This window comes from Diaphorina citri, unplaced genomic scaffold (assembly GCF_000475195.1).
Source record: "Diaphorina citri unplaced genomic scaffold, Diaci psyllid genome assembly version 1.1 scaffold3773, whole genome shotgun sequence".
NCBI lineage: Eukaryota > Metazoa > Arthropoda > Insecta > Hemiptera > Psyllidae > Diaphorina > Diaphorina citri.
In genome coordinates this window covers 1-9,736 of record NW_007381173.1, presented here as the reverse complement: position 1 = coordinate 9,736, position 9,736 = coordinate 1, and the positions used below count along the sequence as shown (strand labels likewise).

Below are 9,736 nucleotides of genomic sequence, written 5' to 3'. Positions count from 1 at the left end.
AATAGAGTAGAAAATGAAGGAAAGAGTGAGAAAGAGAGAGTGAGAGATACAAAAACCTCATAAATAAGAGGAAAAGAGATAGAGGTAGAGAGAGAGAGGGAGAGGGAGGTGGAGAATAGTGCAGAGAGAGAGAGAGGAATTGAATTATTAAGCATTTGTGGTGAAGCAAGTTCTTCACAATTTTGCGGGTGTCAAAATATAACCTCCCCGTTAGAACGGGAAAATGAAATGAAGAAGGAGGAGGAGAAGAAGAAGGAGAAGAAGAAAGAGAAGAAGGAGGAGAAGAAGAAGAAGAAGGAGAAGAAGAAGAAGAAGAAGGAGGAGGAGGAAAAGAAGAAGGAGAAGAAGAAGATGAAGGAGAAGAAGAAGGAGGAAAAGAAGAAGAAGAAGGAGGAAAAGAAGAAGGAGAAGAAGAAGACGACGAAGAAGATGAAGAACAAGAAGAAGAAAGAGAAGGAGAAGAAGAAAAAGGAGAAGAAGAAGAAGGAGAAGAAGAAGAAGAGGGAGAAGAAGAATAAGATGATGAAGAAGAATAAGATGAAGAAGAAGGAGAAGAAGAACGAGAGGAAGAAGAATTAAACGAATAGATATGATGTGTGTCTCCTACGTTCGTATGAGTTCGGGCATCTTCGGAACACATACGCGTAGTTGGCTTTCTCTTATCTTGTCTTTCTTCTCTCTTCGCTTTCGGTACCATTAAAAAAAAAAAAAACTTGAGTACCACCTACGTATTTGAAAGAATCTAAAAACAACTTTAAACAGAGTTCGTTCTCGGAAGGAGGAGGAGGAGGAGAAAACGAAGCAGAAGTACGAAAATTTCATTAACACATAGCAGAGGAAACAACAGAATAGGAGATACAAAATACAAAACATCTGAGAAAGAGAGAGAGAAGAGAGGGAGAGAGAGAGAAAAGAAAGAGAGAGATAGAGAGAGAGAAAAAAAAGAAAGAGAGGGAGAATGTAAAAACTTCATAGGCGAGAGAGAGAGAGAGAGAGAGAGGAAGGGAGAGAGAGAGAAGAGAGGGAGAGAGAGAAAAGAAAGAAAGAGAGGGAGAATGTAAAAACTTCATAGGCGAGAGAGAGAGAGGAAGGGAGAGAGAGAGATAGAGAGAGAGAAAAAAAAAGAAAGAGAGAGAGCGAGAGCGAGAGAGAGAGAGTGTAAAAACTTCATAGACGAGAGGGGGAGGAGAGAAGAGAGAGAGTTCATAGAGGAGAGAGAGAGAGAGAGAGAGAGAGAGAGAGAGAGAGAGAGAGGAAGAGAGAAAAGAAAGAGAGAGAGAAAAAAAAGAAGGAGAGGGAGAATGTAAAAACTTCATAGGCGAGAAAGAGAGGAAGGGAGAGAGAGAGAGATAGAGAGAGAGAAAAAAAAGAAAGAGAGAGAGCGAGAGAGAGTGTAAAAACTTCATAGACGAGAGAGAGAGAGAGAGGAAGGGTGAAATAAAAGAGAGAGAAATAGGAAAGAAGGAGAGAGACAGAAACCTCATGTGTAAGAAAGAGAGAAGATGGAAAGGAGAGAGAAAAGAGAGTAGTGAGAAAAAGACAGAGAAATGTAAAAACTCCATCTAGACAAGAGAGAGAGAGAGATTGATTGCAATTATTCGTGTCGCGCCTCCAATACCGAGCCGGATACGATTGTGGTGTTTGTCACTAAAGGTGAGTCCGGATTACTCCGGATTATTATTAATCGGATGAACGTAGGTATACAGGGTGTCACAGAATTTATGCTTCAATTGTTTTTCTCGAAGGCTGTTTGAAACTTTTTGACAGCCTTCGAGAAAAACAATTGAAGCATAAATTCTGGGACACCCTGTATTTTGACATCATAATGATCATACAAGAAAGTTGAACATAGGCCATGAAAAACAGTATTGAAAAATACAGTAAATCAGAGTCGGATATAGAGATTCTCCATATATGAGATAGCACTGTCATTGCCAGTGTAGAAGTCATTTTTGACGCCAGTGTAGGATCTGAGAAGACCCCGGTTTCAATAATAAGGATCATTCAATAGGATAAGGAAATTCGTGTGATGTTCACACCAGATTTTCTTCTTCTTCTTCTTCTTCTTCTTCTTCTTTTCCTGGAATATACTTTTCAGGAATAGATAATAGACATATACTATTAATAAAATTATTTGGAGATCAACAACAATAATAGATGGGAATGGGGAAATTATTGTAGATTAACGAATACAGGTGAATAGATAATAGACATATACTATTAATAAAAAAAAAATTAGGAATATGTATGTAATTATGTATTGGTCTATAATATTATGTTGTATTATCTACTTTTTCATTTACTTAATGGATATGTTATTTCTCTTTTACATTTCCTACTTACAAATATGTACATAAATACGAGTAAACCTACAATGTAATTTTCTAATACCTACGTATACCTAAAACCTAGTTTGTTCAACATGGATTAAAAAATCACGATGTTCAATTCTTATTAATTTTCCAGATAAAAAATGCAATTTTTTGTTCACTATACATATACTTATTACGAGTACTATGTAAATGAGTAATATTCTAATGAAAATTATTATGTTGCGTTGCATTTGTTTTATACCTACCATTGTTATTAAAATCTTGAAAACTTACCTACCTATGTATTTTACATGTATTAAAATCAATATTAATAAGTACCTACCTATGTTATATATAAGTAACCAATGAAGAGGAAGAAGAACCATCTCCTCAGAGGTTGAAATCAGCCTAGGAGATGCTTTATTTGTACCTAATTATTCAAAAATAAAGAAATCTTATTCAAATTCAAAATTCAAAATTCTCTCCTCAGAGGTTGAAATCAGCCTAGGAGATGCTTTATTTGTACCTAATTATTCAAAAATAAAGAAATCTTATTCAAATTCAAATTCTTTTTCTTCTTCTTCTAAAATCCCTGGGTTTTTTTCTGTTTCAGAGGGTGACAACACAGCCGCTATCCATCGTCAGGAAACTTCGTCCAGTCAGAAATACATCCCGAGTATTCTCCTGATCTGTTACTCTCTTCTGTTTCGATTCAGATAGACCTTGCAAGTGTGGACGCGCCTTGTAGAGGTTTGAGAGAGGGAACTGTAACTGCTGAAGTCTTATCGTTCCCCTGTCTTCCTTCTCTCTTCGATTTCGGGACGATAAGACCATAGCAGTTACAGTTCCCTCTGTCAAACCTCTTAAAAAAAAAGAGAAGTGTTAAATAATAATAATAATAAATGGTCTCGGTTCCAATAATAAGCATCATTCAATAGGATAAGGAAAGTCGCGTGATGTTTACACCAGATTTTTCTTCTTCTTCTTCGGTTTTTTCTGTTTCAGAGGGTGACAACACAGCCGCTATCCATCGTCAGGAAACTTCGTCCAGTCAGAAATACATCCCGAGTATTCTCTTGATCTGTTACTCTCTTCTGTTTCGATTTAGATAGACCTTGAAAGTGTGGACGCGCCTTGTAGAGGTTTGAGAGAGGGAACTGTAACTGCTGAAGTCTTATCGTCTGTTTTTTTCTGTTTCAGAGGGTGACAACACAGCCGCTATCCATCGTCAGGAAACTTCGTCCAGTCAGAAATACATTCCGAGTATTCTCCTGATCTGTTACTCTCTTCTGTTTCGATTCAGATAGACCTTAAAAGTGTGGAAGCGCCTTGTAGAGGTTTGAGAGAGGGAACTGTAACTGCTGAAGTCTTATCGTCCCGAAATCGAAGAGAGAAGGAACACAGGATTTTTTTTTTTAGTTTCTTACTGGACTAAGTTTGAGAAAATTTTCGTTCAGTGTTGACTGGGTTATGAAAGAAAGTTAAGAAAGCGGGAGAGAGAGAGATGTTTGATAGAGGAAACTGTAACAAAGGAGGACAGGATAGGAGAAAGCCAGCTGTTCCGAGAAAGAATGTTATTAGTTCAGGATAAAATCCGCCCCAGGCGGGAATCGAACCCGCGACCTAACGAGGCTGACACCTTTTGTTGGTTGATTTCCAGTTTGGTGTGGACACAATTTGTCTTAAAATTAGCTCAACATGGATGAGGCAAGATATTTGGGTGTCATCATAGATAACAAATTTAAAATGAAGGAGCACGTTCTACAACTTACCAAAAAACTAAGAGTTTTGCACTATAATTTTAACAGAATGGACGCCAACTGCCTCCCTATGTCAACCAAGAAAATTATTTATTACTCTTTGGTGGAATCACTTCTCAGATATGGGGTGACAGTGTACTCATTTTGTCCAGATTATTGTCTCACACCTCTAAATAACATTCAAAAGAAAATAAAAAAATACCTATTCAAGAAAAAGGAAATGACAGTCATGACACCTCAACAACTGTCAAATTTCATAAATATCTGTAATCACTTCTTCGAGGATAAATACAGAAGAACATTAGAGGTGAATTTAAAAAAAAAAAAAAAAAAAAAAAAAAAATAATAATAATTTTCATCTTTAGAAACCCTCTTTCATTCAACTCTTCAAGTGAATAGAATTGAATCAAAGGTGCAGTTATGCATTAGTTGGGCTGTGCACTTGTCTATCTGATTTATTGGAGGACGTTTTCTGAATTTCATTCAGGCCAATATGTGTTGAATTTTACAATTGATTCAGAGTAAAACAGAATTGTAGATATAGAAAAAATAGAAAAATATACATATTGATAGGTATCTAATTATTATTAAATGGAAAAATAGAAAATAATAATAAAAACATGTATTGTTAAATGTGGAATTCGTGGTTTAGCTTGAATTTGAATATGAAGGTTATTAGAATTCTCCCTTGAAAACTTGTTAACTTATTGTTCTGAGGCGTCTAATGAACAAAGAACTAGAAAACAAATTGTAAATAAAAAAAAAAAAAAACATCAACAACAATAAACAAACAAAGTATCATTGTGGATGAGGAAATGTTGTCACTGTTGTCAGTAATTGCAATCACATTGAAATTTGATAAATTGATACCAATAGTCCTTGGCTCCTTTTACATCAATATGTTTTTTTTTTAAGAGGTTTGACAGAGGGAACTGTAAATGCTATGGTCTTATCGTCCCGAAATCGAAGAGAGAAGGAAGACAGGATAGGAGAAAGCCAGCCGTTCCGAGAACGAACATTATCCAATCAGGATAAAATCCGCCCCGGGCGGGAATCGAAACCGCTGCCTAGCGCTTACGAGGCAGACGCACTACGAACTAAGCTAACTAGGCTGGCCAGTCACATTGAAATTTGATACATTGATACCAATAGCCCTTGGCTCCTTTTCATCAATATGTTTGGCTATATTGGTTCCGAAGACATCAAATCGATCGGAATGGAGAGCTGCCAACCAATCTTAGGATTGAGGAGAAAGAGGAAGATATTGGTTCCAGAAGATTTCGATCGACTGTAGTTTAAGAGAGGGAGCTGTAATTGCTGACGTCTTATCGTCCCGAAAGCGAAGAGAAATGGAAGACAGGATAGTAGAAAGCCGGTCTTTCCGAGAACCTCCTACCGCTTACAAGGCGGACGCGCTATCCTCCGTTCCTCCAAGCTAATTAGGCTGGCTAATTTACCCTTCTATTACTCTTCTATTACCCTTTTATTAACCTTCTATTACCCTTCTATTACTCTTCTATTACTCTTCTATTACCCTTCTATTACTCTTCTATTACTCTTCTATTACCCTTCTATTACTCTTCTATTACTCTTCTATTACCCTTCTATTACTCTTCTATTACTCTTCTATTACCCTTCTATTACTCTTCTATTACTCTTCTATTACCCTTCTATTACTCTTCTATTACTCTTCTATTACCCTTCTATTACTCTTCTATTACTCTTCTATTACCCTTCTATTACTCTTCTATTACTCTTCTATTACCCTTCTATTACTCTTCTATTACTCTTCTATTACCCTTCTATTACTCTTCTATTACTCTTCTATTACCCTTCTATTACTCTTCTATTACTCTTCTATTACCCTTCTATTACTCTTCTATTACTCTTCTATTACCCTTCTATTACTCTTCTATTACTCTTCTATTACCCTTCTATTACTCTTCTATTACTCTTCTATTACCCTTCTATTACTCTTCTATTACTCTTCTATTACCCTTCTATTACTCTTCTATTACTCTTCTATTACCCTTCTATTACTCTTCTATTACTCTTCTATTACCCTTCTATTACTCTTCTATTACTTCCAAGTGATGACAGAATAAAGTGTTTTACATTGTTTGAGTTCCAGTTATCTTGTCAACAAGACCATCGCTACGTTTGTCATCATCACTACATCGTTCGTCATCTTGTTTGAATCGTTTGTCCACGTGATTGTGTTGATCCGACTATTATCATGGCTATTGTTTTCGAAATACTCGCCTCTTATTGGCCGATTGCCATCCAATCAAACCTTGACTGATGCCAGTGTAGTCAATCATATTAAGTGCCTAAGGTTTACCTGGTGTTGTTATTGTTGGTGCGGCTGATATACAGGGTACGTGGTGTTGGTATTGTTGGTGCAGCTGATATACAGGGTCCCGGTGGGCTTTCTCCTTCTTTTACTTTGTCTTTTCTCACTCTACATTTCGTGTTTGTGTTTTCCAAGCTGCTCGGTTCTGGGCGAGGCTGCAATCCAAGTTTTTCCTTTTCAAATCTTCTTTGATCTTATATCTTATCTATGTATCTCATTTTTGGTCTTCCTCTGTTTCTCTTCCCGCTCACTTCCGTGCTTCTCGTTCTCATTCCCACATGTCCAAACCACTGAAGTGTTCTTTCCTGTACTTTCTTTGAGATTTCCGTCACTTTAACTGAATCGCGGATTATAGTATCCCGGTGGGCTTTAGCTGGCGTTGTTATTGTTGGTGCGGCTGTTTCCAATATACAGGGTCCCGATGGTTACTTGGGAGTTACTCTGGAGTTATAACAGGGTCCCGGTGGTTACTTGGGAGTTACTCAGGAGCTGCAACAGGGTCCCGGTAGTTCTTGGTCAGAGATTTAACATAAATAATAGTGGTTATTTACAACTATATTCGGCTGAGAGTCCCTGTACTCCAGAAGTAGGATACTAAAGTACTATTAATGTGGACATTTGGACATTTGAACAAGTTGGCCAACAATGTTGAGGATAAAATTACCCACCTTGAGCTGGGATTGAACCCCTGCAGGATTTTTTTTCTTTCAATGGCTGAAACTTTGGATTTAGGCCCTAGGGACCTCAAAACGTGTTTGGCACAAAACTGACTGTTGAAGTTTTGGTCGAATACCCACCCTACATTACTTTCCTTATTATAGCATAAGGAAAGTAAAGAAAAAAGACGCAGTTCAGTTCGAGTCCGATATAAATACATACTTAGTTGATGGTATGGCTACACTACATAGATAGTTGATTAAAATACCTTTCCAGATAACAGGCACTTTATCTATTAGATCAGTTAGTCAAGTTAGTGGATTATGTTCACTGGATTGTGGATAATGTCCACTAATCTTATCTATTTGGTTCGGACGCCTCTTTGTAGAAGACCGTATCCAATTTAGTGTGGGCTTTCCCAGGGCCGAGCACAGCCCGGGCTTCGGGGGTAAACCCAACACAATGGGCCTGTCCTCACAACATTTGTTTACAAGAAAACTAGGGAGGAGGCATCAGTTTTAGCTAAATTAAATAGGTACTTGTGTTTTATTTTCTAATAGACAAAAAACGTCTGTCCTTACAACATTACCGTTACAATCCTTTATCCTAACCCTCCTTAAGTCCATACCCTTCTATCTAAACTTTAGATTTTAAAGCCTCCTTCCTTCTCTATCCTTTTTTTCTCAAGTCTTCCTCAACCTTATCTGTCCACCTCAGTTTTGGTGTCCACCGTGTCCCTAAATTAGTTAGGCACACTTAGAAGGGGTGTTTTCAGTCATTCTCTTGGGGGAAAACTGCCGCTTCCCTGCCACTTTGAAAAACCCGGCCCGGCTCGGATAACCTGCGATTGGCCCTGACTTCCAAGTGATGACAGAATAAAGTGTTTTACATTGTTTGAGTTCCAGTTATCTTGTCAACAAGACCATCGCTTTTTCAAGGTTTTATCGTCCCGAATTTGAAGAAAGAACGAAGATAGGATTAGGATAAAGCCAGCCGTTCCGAGAACGAACATTACCCGTTCAGGATAAAAATCACCCCGGGCGGGAATCGAACGCGCGGCCTAGCGCTTACAGGGCAGACGCGCTACCAACCAAGCTAACTAGGCTGGCTCAAACAGAAATTGCTAAGGCCCGCGTCAGACGCTTAGTCGCCCTACTTTTAGTAGCAGTAAGCCTATATGAAAATGTTAGAGATTCTCTATCTAGAGTCTAGACCAGGCATGGGCAGACCCCGGCCCGCGGGCCGGATCCGGCCCGCTAACATTTTTGAAAATAATAAGAATAATAGCAATAATAGAAAAAAAAAACCGCTTTGGTGGTGGTGGGTATAGAATTATGAAACATTTCCGTACATATACTATTTTAGGTATGCTTGCACCGACTGTTGTATGTTTCATACCAATGTAATTATTTATTTTTATTGTACATACCTAATTATCATTATTATTGGGGTGGTAGAGAATGCCATAGGCATTAACCCCACCCTTGATCAAACTTTATTTTTTTACTTATATCTATGTACATTATGTTACCATCTGTAAATAAAGTTTGATCTAATTGTAAAAAAAAAAAAAATGGGTGCCAGAAACCCAATCAAAGGACTGGGTTAAGGAACTCTAGAACTCTAGATCAGGGTTAAGGAACTCTAGATAAGGAACTCTAGAAACCCCCCATAATAGAGTTCTTCCACCTTAATTAGTGGCAAACTAGGTATCACTGATTTTTTTTTTTCTCAGTGTATGATAACTGATAACCAGCCCTGTTCATACCATAAGCAGAACAAACACAACCTAAAGTTTGCTTGAAACATCTTTTTTTGTAAAATTAATTTATTTTGAAAAAATTTGTTGTAAATGTTGCTTAATTTATTTCTTTTCTTTATGATCAACGTTCAATATCACTGTAAATAGAGAGCCTTTTTAAAAGGTTTTAAAACACAATTTCAACTTAATGTCTGCTTACAGACCTTTTTAAAAGATTTTTTGAAAGTGAGTGAGAGAAAGAGAGTTTTTATTCTAGAGCAAAATCTCAATGTTGTAAATAATGGCTTGGTCAAAATGTGTAAATAATTAAATATGTATCTCGAATGGTCCGTTCATTGTAACTTAACATCGCGTTTTGAGCGCATTTTTCTTTATATAAAAGGAATAAAAATATGGGAGAATATTTAATCTTAAAAAAAAACTCATGTTCTCCTCCTGTATTTTTTATTTATTTATCAATCGATAATTCGATACAGCTCAACTTGGTCTCAAACTTGTAAATTTCGTCTTTCTCAAAAATTGGCAGTGGAAAATTTTAAAGAGATTTCAAATCTTTTAAAGAGATTTTAAATCTTTTAAAGAGATTTTAAATCTCGCCAAGTACCTAAATTGAAAATAATTCTGTACCATAGTATTATAAGTTACCTATTTATGATCTAATTCCAAATAAATATAAGAAAAAAAAAAAATAAAAATATCCTAATTAAAAAAAGTGTTGTTTTTTCCTTCTCTTTTTTGATGCATGGATGTGTTTTTTTCAATCAACCTTTTCATAAAGGCAAAAGAAAGTGAAGATTGATTCTACATAATTTGTATCTTATATTATAAGAACGAGATCCATTCACAGTTCACACACTGATCGCTCTATCTCTAGAACCACAACACCTAGAAA

At 36.8% G+C, this 9,736-nt stretch overlaps 1 long non-coding RNA gene across 1 annotated transcript; it reads left to right on the top strand.

The window, feature by feature from the left end:
• Positions 1-1,590: 1,590 nt before the first annotated feature.
• On the top strand, positions 1,591-3,104 carry LOC113472062. Its single transcript, XR_003394531.1, has 2 exons — positions 1,591-1,653; positions 2,926-3,104. It is a non-coding gene; the product is annotated as an uncharacterized LOC113472062 (long non-coding RNA).
• Positions 3,105-9,736: the final 6,632 nt, after the last annotated feature.